Source organism: Ylistrum balloti, unplaced genomic scaffold (genome assembly GCF_031769215.1).
Source record: "Ylistrum balloti isolate Yb309-2 unplaced genomic scaffold, AGI_CSIRO_Ybal_v1 Utg370038, whole genome shotgun sequence".
Lineage (NCBI taxonomy): Eukaryota > Metazoa > Mollusca > Bivalvia > Pectinida > Pectinidae > Ylistrum > Ylistrum balloti.
This window is the reverse complement of record NW_026782097.1, coordinates 2,114,441-2,121,901: the sequence shown is the minus strand read 5'-3', so window position 1 is coordinate 2,121,901 and position 7,461 is coordinate 2,114,441.

Here is a 7,461-nt window from a genome sequence, read left to right as displayed (position 1 = left end):
AATGATGCGCATGGGTATCATCAAAATCTCTTTTGCAGTATGGCTTCCGATGCGGGAAAAAGGAAAAGAATTGTCAAAAATTCTAAAAAAAAAAAAAAAAAAACCAACTATATACATCAACGTTCCTAAACAAAATTGAAATTACTGAATACATAAAAACAGTTTTTGGTTACAAACTTAGCGATGGAACAAGTAAGCTATGTGATGGATCCATGGCATAAACGGACCTCACCGAGGCAGTAAGACACGAACAAATCACCCAGTTGGTATAACATCTGAGTTCTATAAACCATTTTAGGAAGAGTTCAAACATATTTAACTCGGGCATTAAACACATGTTACTATAGATCTTAATTATCTACTTCACAGGGACAAGGCACACATATACTGATCATAAATAAAGGGAGTTAAGGGTTATTAGAGGATTGGAGACCAAATGCAAGATTATACAAAAACAGATATATTGCTTACACCATAAGACTGATGCAAACTATTATTATCTATGCTGTCAAACTAAACATAGATGGAGCTTTGTTTTCTTTTCTTAGACTTTAAGAAAGCTTTTGATTCGTGTGGATTGGAGATTCATATCATAGCATAAGACCTTTATACCAATTGTTATAGTTGCGTATTAAACAATGATGGAATTCTGATGTATCTTTTAAAACTTGAAAGAGACATCCTCAAGATTGTCCCGTATCCGTTTTTTTGTTTTGTTTTTTGTTTTTTTTATTTGTCATAATTGTTGGAATTCTAGCTTTAGATATTAGAAATGATCACAAGTAAAGAATAATTAAGGTTAAAGAGTCTTAAAAATATAGAAATATTAGCAGATGATACAACTTTGTCATAGGCTTTAATCACATTCCACCAGCTTTGCTTGTTGTTTTAAAATCCGGCGAAATATTAGGTCTCATTTTGAACAAAGAACAAATAGGTGGGTTATGGAAAGGATGGGCTTTAACATTTTAAGCACGAAATTGATGATATAAACTGCCCAGAAACATCAATAGGACCATTAGGAGTGTACGTTAATAATAAAACAGGTGTAGGTGACATGAATTTAAGTGAAAAATTGGAGAAAGGATTCTGAACATGAGGTAAAGAAGGGTTTGAGGTTTAATTGGGAAAACAGTTATGCTATGTGGAAAAAAAGCATCATCATCCTTAAAAGTTTACTTATCTAGCATTAACGTTACCAACACTTAATTTACAAATTTATAAATATTTCTAAACTATACTAACTAGATACATTCAGGCATTGTGTTAGTTGATTATCATTTTGAATATGGGTCCTAATCCTAAAGGAACATCCTAGAACGTTTAAAAAATAAAAAGAGATTGAATATCAGAACTAGAAATATTAAAAAAGACTAACCAGAGGAATGGATAAATCAAATGAAATATACCCCTAACCCAACACTACATTTTTGTGTTATTAAAAAAGTACTAACATTATTCTTCCATTGAAATCTTCAAATGATAAAATTTCATGATGTTACTCTCTTAATTTAAGAACTTGATCAACCTTATGTGTATGACTCATGGGCAAAACATTTAAACAAGGTTATAACAAGATCGATATAGGAAGGTATGAAAAATTCAGTTTTACAAAAGGAATGGATAATAGGATAGTCCATTTTAAATATAACCTTCTTCACCAAATAATACCTACACAAAAGTAGCTAGTGAAATGGAAAATTTCAGAAAACCCCAATTTTAAAACTTATAAAAATTTAGAAGACTTCAAGCACTACATTCCTGATTGTACACATCTAAACACCTTCTGGGAAAATGTAAATTTTGTATTTTCCAAATGTAAAAATAAGCAATGAAGACTTCCTGAATGTTTAATTCTAGAAATCAATATAAATATGTCTGTGTATGACATAACTAAAAATATATCAATGCTTGTTTACCTTTATACAGTGTTGACTTGTAACTGCGAGCCTGCATCCCTATTAAAACTACTTATCTGGAAACCGGTATTACCAAATCATTATATTACATTCTACAGTCCCTTCATTTTTAAAACCTGGATTATTACTTTTGTCGTCTGCCACATTCGTAGTTTAAGCATGCTGATAGTCAACAGACACGAATTGCGGTTTATGAGAAAGAACCCTCAATTGCTGTTTGCGGTATGATATCTATGCTGATTTATGGATCTATTCGTTTGTTTTATTTATAAGTGATATAGAAATAGAAATTGGATCTCAGAAAAATTCATTCCGCAAGTATTTATGATTCGAGTAATATCATAAAATATAAATTAAAGATATATATGTAACAGTGTAGTGCTGTCTTACATCCGAAAAATGTTCTTATAAAATATGTAGCTTCATTCGTGGTATCCTATCTTCTCTTTTGTACAACATAACTGTGATACCATACTCACCGTCATTACCTTGATATTTACCTACGTGTTGGAGAAATAAATAATTGGAAATGTCTCAAATCTTTGTTTACAGCTAGATATATATTTACAAGTACGCGCAACATCGTATTCGGAACTGTCTAGAGATGCTTTTTTTAATTCTACAGTTTCTGCTTCATTTTACTTGCAGTATTATCATGTGAAAAAATACCCAGAAAGCTCTTTGATATAAATAAATTCATTTTGAAACTTAAGGATGTATTAAGTGCCATTTCGATAATCTTATTTTTACGTAGTGACTCTTCTACAGTCCTAACTTAGAATCATTAACGTACATTTCTTTATCTTTGTGTCATGGCCGTGTGCTGTTATTCCTTTTACTCCTATGTTGTCACAGTTTTTTTTGTATTCAAGGCGACATTACCTAATGGGATTGAACAAGGTTTACATGGTGGTGTCGTCGATGAAGCAGAAGACGCTCACTCTTGCGGAATACTTGATCTTATTCTCCTTGTTGTTTTTCGAGAGTCGCCGTGTAAGTCGTTCTCTTGCCCGTATTTCGCCCTAGTTTTATTGAATTTGAGTTCGTAATGTGATTATGTTGAATTATTGGTATTTTCTTGTCTCGAACGTCATTGTGATTTAATTAAATGTTGCCTTTATTGTCCACTTTGTCCAATGTAATATGACAGAACGATTATTGCGATTTTATTATTGCGTAACAAGAAGAAATCTTGTTTTACTTTCCCGTGGGAGTACACTGTATAGTTCATGATAGGCTTGGTTAAACTTGATATCAGTATAACAAAAAAATTAATTTCAACAAGTCTCGTAGTATTGTTTGGACGTATTCCAAAGGGAGTCTCCTATTTACAAATGTATGTACAAGATTCCATCTGCAACGATCGCTATCGAACTTTCTTTCATCGGAATGTCCATAAAGATGTAGCTCTGCAACTCCAGGACATCTCGAGTGTATCCATGCATTTAGCTGACCAGGAAGTCTGCTTCTACATATGTATTGGCCTAGGTTGTATATGACGTGAAACGTTGTCTTCTAAATACTAAGCATCACTTTTAAAATGTCAAGGTAGAATACAGAAACATCGACACATCATAACTATACAGAGTGGTTATCGGTACCATCTGATTTTGAATTTCTTTCGCAACATATGTGCATAAAATATTATTAAATGAATATCATCTAAATAAATGATAAATAATCCAGCTGTATTCAAGATGCACCACATATCAAATTCATTATTGGCAATGTACTTTTCCGCTATATCAAAATAATCGTCTGAACAGAAAACATTATTTCGCTCATATCTAAAAAATCTAAATAAGGAAAAATGCTTTCCCGATTTATATGCCGCAATTCAAAAGTCTAGGAGATTTATTGTCATGCGGATGAGTCAGAACGACGACAATGCATTGAAGATATTTAAGCTCCCTTCCTTCCGAATTAGATATGCCTCTATTCACATCACTATAATATTGTTGGATCACATGTCCTTGTGTGTCAGCCGTTCATATTGTTTTCTTTTCTCCATACGTTTAAAAATCAAATTTACATTCCTTGTCATTGACATCAAGCTGTGTAAATTGTCTATGTTGGATTTAAAAAGGTCATACTGGTCTTTCATTGTAAAGACATTCTGGTGATCTCAAGCTGCCATAAAAAGTTTAGAAGTGGAAAGCTAACTAGCAGTATCGTAATAAGCCTGTTTATGACAATCAAATAATTGGCAGACTTGCCTGAAGGGCATCTGAGCTAATGCTGCGGCGTGGTGTTAGTCTGCCCTGCGTAATATTTTACTTCTAATTAAATCTCAAAAAACAAGTGACGGAGAGTAATGAAGTTTGGCCAGCAGCATTTTGGGATAGGGCTACTAAGTTCATTCTAATAAACGACCTTGACCAACTTTCAAAGTCACGAGAGTCAATATCTCCTCAAACTATTTCTGCTCAACGTCCAAAAGGTTCAGAATAACTATATAGGATATGTCACACTTCGAAATTAACATGACATATATGTTATTGTTTTTGCAGATAAGGCGTCCAATACTTGATTCTTGTCTGCAAACATTATTACATTTTCTGTATACAAAAAAGAACTAGGCTTGCTAAATAAAGTACGAACCCCACCTATACACTATGCAATCTTTCCAAAATCGAAATACTGGCAAATTATGTACGACATAACAATCGTTTGCCTTGTATGTTAATGAAAAGGATACGGACCTCTCCTTTTATATCGGATTTATAAACCTCTGAACAATCCATAAAAAGAACGTTGTATTGCTGGCTTTTCTAGCTGTTCAACCAAGTCTTTATCAAAACTACTTATCACACCAGTTTTAGTAACATCAAATGTGGGTTACAGTATTATATTTCATTGTTTTCTCAAAGGTTGAATTACAAGTATGTGGCATTAATGACCTCACAATAGATTTTGGCCAATCTTCAATACCCTCTTCAAAAAACTCTTTTGTAATCATTTTTTCCACCCTGTACACCACGATGCCTTATTCATAACTGACACAACGCCTTCATTATCTTGTTGCTGTTCAAAGAAAGGTGAAAGGCGGTACAAATTTATGGTTGTTAACTATACTGAAGCGCATTTCGTAAAAAAAAAACATCAATTTCTGGCTGACAACATCTTTGTCGAATTTGGTGGTCAGATCTTCCAGGGGACTATTGGCATACCTATGGGACTAATTATACCCCTCTGTTAGCTGACTCGCTTTTTGTTTTCTTACGAGGCTGAGTTTTCGACGAACTTATCAAAACATGTCACACAGACCTTGCAAAGTCGTTAAACTTCACATGCAGATATGTTGATGTCTTTTCCTTATATAACAAGTATATACCATGCAGGATTCGAAATCAAGGCCACAGCAAACACTTCTACAGCATCTACTTATAACTATCTTTTCTTTCCTACAAAGAAAACAAAATAGATAGATTTCCGCCAAGCTGTTTAACAAGCGTAATCATGTCCATTTTTCTATTGCGAATTTTATATTTCTTGATAACAACAACCCTGAATCCCCAGCCTATGGTACTTAAATGATATTCAAGAGCTTGTTCCCATTATTGCAATTTTCGTGCTAGAAGTCGTCAGCTGGGCGTGTTTGATTCTCGTTTGTGTGCCGGTTGGTTCTCTTGTTGTACGCCTTGTTCTCATTTGAAAACTTTTAAAAAGTTTACTTCGCGGGTGTCGTCGATAATACAGAAGACACTTACTTTTCCGGTATACATGGTTGTATTTTCCTTGTTCACTTTCAGACTTCTACGTGTAAATCTTTCCCTATATGATATTTTGCCTTTGTGTTATTGGATTTCAGTTTGGATAATGATTTTGTCGACATATTGGTTTTTTTGTTGTTGTTTTACTTTACGTTCATCCGTAATCATAATGCGTCAAATGTGTCTTATTCTTCAAATATCTTGTCCTTAACCAAGAGGGCTAGGATCATGATATTTACCCTGTAGCTTTCTAGAATAACGCGTTAAGAAGTGACTCTTAATTAACCATGAGGTTTATGGCCATGCTTCATCTAATGGGAATGAAGCATGTTTGGATAAAATGTGTTAAATTATCTAACCTAAACCAACATTCAAGGAAGTCGACATTTCCCCCAGAGCCTAGAGTCGTTGGATTAATCATAACACCTTTATATACAGGAAGATGAATATGGTGTTTTAAAAGTACATGTAATTGACAGACCAAACTCGTCACATGTTGTTGCCTGTTTATGATCTAATCCTGCCCAATGGGATATTTGTTAAAGTGTGTATATCAGTGAGTCATTTTCCATTAGGTATTGGTTAAAGTTTTGATTGTTTGTCATGTTATCATAAATTTCGGCTTGAGCCGAGAAGTGAATATGAACAGCTCTGTTTTTACACTATATCAATCCTTGTCCCTTGTCGTGATGTACCAGACAGAAAGATCGTTTCTGTATATCATGTATCACTTGGCTGAGAATGAACTGTCGTCTTGGTAGAGAGTGAACGTTAATGATCAAATCATGACACGTACTGTATTATAACCACATCCGCATAACCCGTAGCAGACAAGTGTTTACAAGTGGTTCAAAGTATTGTCAGCGTTGAGTTCAGGGACGAGGCCATGTCTACAATCAATGGTTGCAATGTATGGAGACGCTGAGGATATAGTCGGATCAGTGTCTTAATGGCGACGTACAAAGTCGTTTATAAAAGGCAGAAAGAAAGTGGGAATGATGAATCGTCGAGATTAATTAATATTACAAGGAGAAGACGATAAGGTACATTAAAAAAGCAGTACAGTTTGATAGAATGGTGACAGAATAGCAAAGTGAAAGGTGAAAGTTCAGAAGATGGAAAGATAAGAACAAAGAAGATGGCAGATGAGTGCAAAAGAGGTGAAAATACAGAAGAGTGAATGGTAAGATTTCAGTAGACGACAAGTGAGTGCAAAGGAGGTGAAAGTACAGAAGAGATGAGGGAAAGGTGAGAGTACAGTAAATGAAAATTTAAAGTTATAGAATAGGGGAAATGAGAGCACAATAAAATAAAACGAAAATGTGAGAGCCCAGTAAAGGGAACGATGAAAGTACAGTAAAGAGATACTACAGAGTAGTGAAATGTTAGAGCACTGTAGAAAGAACGATAAGTGTATGCTAGAAGGTAAAAGCACAGTAGAGAATAGGATTTCTATCCATCAACCGTTACAATTGGATACAGTTGTGTAACATACAATCTAGTCTAACTGGGTCAAGGATGTGTTACTGTAGTGATTGATTATACGGAGGAAGTTAACATCATTTTAGCTAAGATTAAAAGAGAGGTTTAGGTCTCCATAGAGGGAAGAACTATAGTTCAAAAAGAGCAAAAAGAAAAAAAATCATTTGACCTTTTGATGAAAGCATAAAGCAGATTATAAGTTACAAATGCAAATGGTTGAAAGTCAAGACGAGGCTGTAATACGTGTCAGGGTAACAGATGATTGCTTCTCACCAAGCAGTAATGTTATTGTCACTACTGCCTTCCATACCACAACAAAGTTGTTATATGCTTTATGGAAGCGAGGA